General features: G+C 37.5%; 1 protein-coding gene across 5 annotated transcripts in view; it reads right to left on the bottom strand.

The window, feature by feature from the left end:
- Positions 1-6,885, bottom strand: part of LOC113117770 (inverted formin-2) — a 33,121-nt gene extending 26,236 nt beyond the window's left edge. Inside the window, exon 1 of one of the 5 annotated variants that reach the window (XM_026286681.1) lies at positions 6,699-6,860. The gene's annotated coding sequence lies outside the window, so the exon portion shown is untranslated. Of the gene's footprint in view, positions 1-6,698 lie in introns of all 5 variants that reach the window. The other 4 variants (XM_026286678.1, XM_026286680.1, XM_026286682.1 and 1 more) reach the window with 4 other exon arrangements.
- Between the last annotated feature and the right edge of the window lie 840 nt (positions 6,886-7,725).

A 7,725-nucleotide genomic window follows, 5' to 3' on the forward strand; every position in this document is an offset into this window, starting at 1 on the left:
TACGCTCTCGCTCGCTTGCTCTCTCTCTCACACGGTAGCTCTCTCTCTCGCTCGCTCTCTCTCTCTCTCTCTCTCACGGTAGCGCTCTCTCTCTCGCTCGCTCTCTCTCTCACGGTAGCGCTCTCTCTCTCTCTCTCTCTCACGGTAGCGCTCTCTCTATCGCTCGCTCTCTCTCTCGCTCGCTCTCTCTCTCGCTCTCTCTCACGGTAGCGCTCTCTCTCTCGCTCGCTCTCTCTCTCTCTCTCACGGTAGCGCTCTCTCTCTCGCTCGCTCTCTCTCTCGCTCTCTCTCTCTCACACGGTAGCTCTCTCTCTCACGGTAGCGCTCTCTCTCTCGCTCGCTCTCTCTCTCGCTCTCTCTCTCTCTCGCTCGCTCTCTCTCTCGCTCTCACGGTAGCTGTCTCTCTCTCGCTCGCTCTCTCTGCCCTGTTAAACAGACATGATGTAAAAACACATGCAAATGATAAACTTTCATAAATTGCAATATCGATATTTAAACAACACATCTTGAAGCCCTTAATATATATATATATATACACACACGCTAGAGTTAAACGCTCTCGCTCGCTCTCTCTCTCTCACAATTGGTAGCTCTCGCTCGCTCTCTCTCTCTCTCTCTCTTATGCTCTCGCTCGCTTGCTCTCTCTCTCACACGGTAGCTCTCTCTCTCTTTCTCTCTCTCTCTCACGGTAGTGCTCTCTCTCTCGCTCTCTCTCTCTCTCTCTCTCTCTCTCTCACGGTAGCGCTCTCTCTCTCGCTCGCTCTCTCTTTCTCTCTCTCTCTCTCTCTCTCTCTCTCTCTCTCTCTTTCTGCCCTGTTAAACAGACATGACGTAAAAACACATGCAAATGATAAACTTTCGTAAATTGCAATATCGATATTTAAACGACGAATCGTGAAGCCCTTAATATATATATATATATATATACACACACACGCACACACGCTAGAGTTAAAGGGTCAAAAGGACTCAGATGCTGGGATTGAGTTGGGCAGGTCATTCCACCAGGTAAAAGTCTGAAAGTGATTTTTTTTGCCTCTTTGAGATGCACAATAATACGCTGTTCACTTACAGAACACAAGCTTCTAGAGGGCACATCATTCTGAAGTAATGAATTTAGGTAAAGGGGTGCAGAGCCAGTGGTGATTTTGTATGCAAACATTAATGCACTGAATTTTTGCAAGCAGCTACTTGTAGACAGTGCAAATTGATGAACAGAGGTGTGACGTGTATACTTTCCGGCTCATTAAAGATTAATCTTGTGGCTGCATTTTTTGATTAATTGTAAAGGTTTGATAGAAGTGCCAAGAGGGCATTACAATAATCCAGTCTGGACAGAACAAGAGCTTGAACAAGGAGTTGTGAAGCATGTTCCCAAAGAAAGAGCCTGATCTTCTTAATGTTATATAAAGAAGAATTAATGTCTTTCAACACCATTTGATGAAAAATTCATCTTAAAACATAAAACACCGAATCTAAGATAAATAAAATGGAAAACAGAATTTAGAAAACAAATGCAAAAATAAATAAATGACACTGATTTCATTAAAACGTATCTGACTCTGTGAAGTTTACATTCATTTTCAAGGTCTAACAAACATGCAGAATGCATTTCTCCGCATTAATAATGTGAAACGAATATCCTAATAAACAGAGATTGTGAATAATATGGGAATAAAAATATCCCAAACCCTACTTTCATAAAAGAGAGTCGTATTCATAAAGACACGTGATCTTAAAACACTCATAGGCTTGAAGATGCAGGACAGTCAGAGTATCTCTATCAGGAATCACCACATTTCCAGGAAACGAGAGCCGAGTGTCAGAGAAAGGAAGGATGAAACCACAGCATCAACACTTCATCAGTCCAGAGGAATGGACGATCAGTTCAGACTTGCAAAATACAACCCGTCATGAGCTCTTCTCATCTTTCTCCATGTGGGTTCAGACTTTCCTGGCATGTTTCGTTGCTATCCATCATTTCAACAGACCCAAAAAAGAGGCATCTATGGCAAGCGCGGGCATGAAACTCATTTCACCTCACTGACTGGGGAATTTACATAACTGTGGAGAATAAAGTCTCTATAATTAATTCTGAAAATGATTAAATCCATTATAAAGCAGGTTTAGATCTGTTGAACATCACTGTAAGTAAACATGAGCTCAAAGCTTTGTCTGAACACACCCTTAAACTCAACAAACACAGGAATCTCTCCGACGTTCGGACAGAGACGCCATATTTCATTGATCTCACACACAGACGCCAACGCAGAAGGTCAGAAAGCCGTATGAGGTTCACGCACGCACCAAAATATACTTAACATAGCTTTTAGGATCAACTGCAAACAGCAGACTTGAATTTTTTTTTAAATTAATTCATTTAAATTAAAGCTGCTGTGTATTATTCTGATTTCTGAAGATCATGTGACACTGAAGACTGGAGGAATGATGCTGGAAATACAGCGGAGCATCACAGAAATAAATTACAATTTAACACATATACACATAGGAAACAGCTGTTTTACATTAGAATAATATATCACTATTTTACAGTACTTTTGATCAAATAAATGCAGCCTCGGTGAGCAGAAGAGACCTTTTCTTTTATAAATCAAGTGTTTAAAACAGATTAAAAGTGTATTGTAGGCTGCTCGCTGACTTTTTAACATAAACACTTGCGTGTTATGCAACACATGCATTGTGTACATCAATCTAAACTGCTGATTCGACACGATCTGGGCTTTATATCTGATTGTTTTACACAAAACACACCACTCTAGCGTTGTAATCTGTCCCATCAGCCCCAGCGGGACGTCCCGCAGACAAAGAGCTTTTATGCCACGGCGAAAGCTCAACAAAAGTGCCAGAGCATCTTTGGCACTGGATTCAGTTTTCCCTTTTCAACCCCAGTTTGTTTCGACTGAGGAAAGTCAGAGAGATGCTTTATTTAGCTTGGCAGAATAAGCTATTTTAGATGTAAGCTTGGGGAAAGTTGGGCATATTTGGGCTTGTTTCGTCTCTGGATGCCAGTTACTCAATACAAAGATCATCCCGGCACAAGAAATCACAAGAAAAGTACATTTTTTGTCACCTGAAGCTGATACAAATCTACTGAAACACACAATCTGGTGAAATACCGGTCATGCCATCACTCACAGCTACTCAGATAAGGCAAAAACTCTCCCTTCCTGCAGTTGTGTAAAAGTTCATGCAAGAACCAACCTCGACATGAATGCCAGGAATGTCCTTAACACAGATCCTCCAATGTGTAAGACTTCAGCACACGGTCACATGCATCAGGGGGAAGGAAAGGGAAACTCACAGAACAATATGACTCAATGCTTCTGCTTTCTCACTAATGTACTGTATTCTGTGGTCACTTTTCCTGAAGAGTGCATTGAACAAAATCACAAAATCGGGTCATATTTGAAAATAAATATGAAAGAGGGAATTATATCTTGCTGAAGCATATTTATGGGATGATTATTTTCATGACAACACATTTTTTAACTTTAATAATCATTTTGTACATTTTAAAAATCTCACTGCATTGCTATTTTTTTTCGGGGATGAAACTCATGGAAATGATGTAACAAAAAACACACTTATTTTTTAAATGATAATTTTAAATGTTTTACTTTAAAATTCTAATGCTTTGCTATTTTCATGATGGAATGTTAAGAAATGAATACTCATTTTACTTGAATAATCCTTTTAATATTTTAACTTTAAAAATCCCATTGATTTGCTATTTTTTCTTATGTAAAATAATCAAGAAAATAATGTCACATTTTGGTTTTATAATCCTTTGAAACTTTTTAAAAAATCATATTGCAGTGGAACTGTCAGGAAAAAAATGTCAAAAAGTCATGTTAACATTTAACCTTTAAAATCCCATTGCATTACTATTTTTCATGATTTAATTGTCAAGAAAAATGTCACAAAAACAAATTTTACTGTAAAAATCATTTGAATATTTTAACTTTAATAAAATCCCATTGCATTTTTTAAAAGTAGAAGTATCAAGAAAATAATGTCACAAAGCACATTCAATTAATATTGATTATAACATTTTGACTTTAAAAATGAGATTTCTGTGGAATTGTATTTGAAAAAAAAGTCAAAAAATGAATTTTTACTTTAATATTTATTTTAATGTTTGAACTTAAATAAAATCAAAATAAAATTTGAACTTTAAAAAATCCATTTCCATTGCTATTTTTTTGTGATGAAATTTTCAAAAAAAGAAAAAAGAAGAAAAAAAAAAGAAATTATGTTATAGCAATATATAAACATTGGGGTGAAATACGACCTAGACAAGTTTTCTCTGGATTCACCTCAATGCTTCAGAGTAGCAGCCAGAAAGTCCAAACTGTCTAAATGTTATTTGACTGTAACACACAGATACAGTGAAGCATCTTCTCTGTGCCGACCTTGATAAAGCTTCTCAGTGAGGTCAGACTCTCAAGGGTGACAATAACCTACATATGAACAATACAATCACGTGTGTTTGTCACAAACCTGCAAACATCAAAGTCTCTAATACAGTGCTCCTCTTCAGATGATATTTGGGTGAAACTAGCTACTCAATAGTTGATTGGAAAAGCACAGGTCCATATAAATACAGATATTTCAAATAAACACTAATGCAAACTACAGCATGTTCATTTCACTGGAATGTGCGACTTGTTAAGAGCATCACTAGAAATAGTGTGAATTTATCACATTTCCTCCTTTTCTGGGTGTCACGCTTACATGACACAATCTATCAGGACAAACAGCAGCTGTTTCCTGTGAAATGCAAATAGGTCATTTAATAACCACTTACATAAAATGACATGGATCGAGCCAGAATGATAACAGCGCTGCATAGAGAGCAATGCAGTTTTCTTCCTGATGTCTGAGTGCATTATTCAGTATTATATACAGTACACCCATAAGCCCATACTTAACTTTTACTGACTAAGCAGACACACCCGACTACACTGTAAATCACTAATTATAAAACATGACCACTGTTACTAGCAAGATACCACAATACTACAGTAAATCTGCAATAATGTGGTGTTATTCACCACCACCACCACCAAAATAAATAAATGAATAAATAAATAAATAAATTCATAATTACGGTTTGTGATTTTTTTTTTTTACATATAATTGTCAATTGTGTAAAAACTATGACTTTAAGAATATATTTTTTTTTTTTTGGGGGGGGGGGGTGAATCATCAAGAAAATAGTTGCAACAAACATTTTCTTTTAATAATCATTTTAACATTTTAACTTTAAAAATAATATTGCATTGCTATTTTTGGGAAGGAATTCTGGGGCCAACCGATAATCGGCGCAGATATTTAAGCTTTTTATGGTTATCGGTATCGGTCATTTGCCGATAAAATTATTTAAAAGCATTTAAAGACAGTTTTTGTCAGAGCCCTTGTTATTCTAAAGTTTTACATTTATTTTAATTTTTACACTTGACATATATCGGCTCAAAACATCGGTTATCGGTCTACTTGATCTGTAATAATCGGTATCGGCCATAAAAACAACAACACATATCAGTCGACGTCTAGATGAAATTGTCATGAAAATAATTCTATGAACAGCACAATTTCCTTAAATAATCATTTTAAGATTTTAATAAAAAAATTAAATTGTACTGCTATTTTTGGGTAAGAAACTATAAATAAAAAAGTCAATAATTTTCACATTTTTCTTTAATAATCATTTAAAAAGCATAAGCTTAAAAGTCCTGTTGCATTGCTGTTTTGGGGGATTTAATTGTAGTAATAGTAAAAAAAAATACCACTATTACTACAGTAAAACTTCAATAATGTGGTGTTATTCGCCTCTGTAAAAAAAACAAAACAAAAAAAAAAGCCAAAATTACAGACTATGAAAGAAAAATATCTATTAAAAAACTACTAATAAACAAACACTTTTGTCATTATTTGTGAATTTACAAGCATTTTCTGCATGAAAATGGATTCAATGTATGGTATTTTGTCTAAAAATGTGTGAAAATAAATCTAAAATGCACGCTTTTATCCACCCAGGGTTATTATACAGAGCAAATCCTTCTGATTTAGTGTTTTCACAGACTGCAGCTGCATCTCAGCACAACATCTGCTTCATATTAAGACTCTTCCTCAACTAACAGCACTAACAGAGAGCAGGCTCTTCAGAAAGCTTCTCCTCCTCCTCATCTGATTGCTGCTGTCCATCTGATCTCCTGAATATCTCGCCCACACTAATGCATTTACACCCACAACCACTATCTGTGACAAACAACCCAAGCCTGAAGAGGACAGAATGTCTTCAAACGACGAGACAGCATCAGTAAAGCATCTTTTCATGCAGTAACTTTGACTCTGTTTACACACAAACGGCACGCGATGATATAAACACACACTGCTCTCAGCTGATGTTCGGCTTGATATGACAAAAGCAACACTGTTTCCATATTCGGATCAATAAACAATACACAAATAATGATACAATCTCCGCTGTTTAACCGACAGTCAAGCTTCATCTCAGAATCATGGCGATTTTTCCTCCTCATATTCATAATGCATAATGACACTAGTAAGAAAATACTTCAGATTTTTTTTTTCTGAAACCAGGGTTTATTTGTGTATTGTGTATTTATGGCATTGATGGAATCTTTGAGATATTATATATTAATTTGTCCTACCTGTGATTCAGCGAGTGTCCTTTATGATGTGATGAAGAGGAGAACAGATGAGAGAAGACACATTCCGGGCGTCTCTCCTGAGAGTTGGAAGTATTCCGGGCAGATGAGGGCGAGACTGTTGGACTGACTCAAGCTGCACACGTGCAGACCACGCCCACTGAGCGCGACGGGGCGTGGCTTAACACGCTCCTCTGCCAATCCAATGGAATACTGGAGTACTGCATACTGCGACTGTGCAGGAGAATGCAACAATCGACCTTTTAAAGCAACAGTTCACCGTCAAATTAACATTTGCTGAGCTGGCAGTATCCTCACTCTCAGATCATCAGAGTTTGTTTCTTCATCAGGTTTGTAGAAATGTAGCATTGCATCAGTGTCTCATCAATGGATGCTCTGCAGTGAATGGGTGCCGTCAGAATGAGAGTCCAAACAGCTGATAAAAACATCAGTCCATCAGTTAACATCTTGAAAAGACAGCATTTTCCTTGCACGATGCTTCATTTAGATCACCAGTGTGGTGAAGGACCACACCCAAACCTCCCACAGTCTCTTCCAGCTCCTGGAAGATACCCGAGCATCAGAACCCGCTCTGCAAGATCACTCAACAGGTTTTTATCCTCAGACTTTGAAAGCCCTCGACTCCAATCCACCCAGCCCTCTGAACCCACATCCGCTACCCTGCCCCCTGAAATTAGGAACATACCCCCCCACCCTCATCAACACCTCCACACAGGTGAGTGGGCTGTACAAACACACTCTTTTATCTCTATATGCACTTTCATAAGCACTTCCTGTTACAGAGACTCAACAATATAACATGTTTACTTGCACATGCACAACAATAACCTTATACATCATTTGCACAGTATCATGCACAGTGTTTATATAAAAGGACTTGTATAGTTTGTCTTAGATTATGTATGTACAGTCAAATATTTAGGGTTTATTTAGAGGGATTCAAGCACGTTGTACTGAAACCCTATTGTTGTACTGAAACACTACACTGAACAAAAACGTGAAATCGCTC

This window comes from Carassius auratus, chromosome 17 (assembly GCF_003368295.1).
Source record: "Carassius auratus strain Wakin chromosome 17, ASM336829v1, whole genome shotgun sequence".
Taxonomy (NCBI): Eukaryota; Metazoa; Chordata; class Actinopteri; order Cypriniformes; family Cyprinidae; genus Carassius; species Carassius auratus.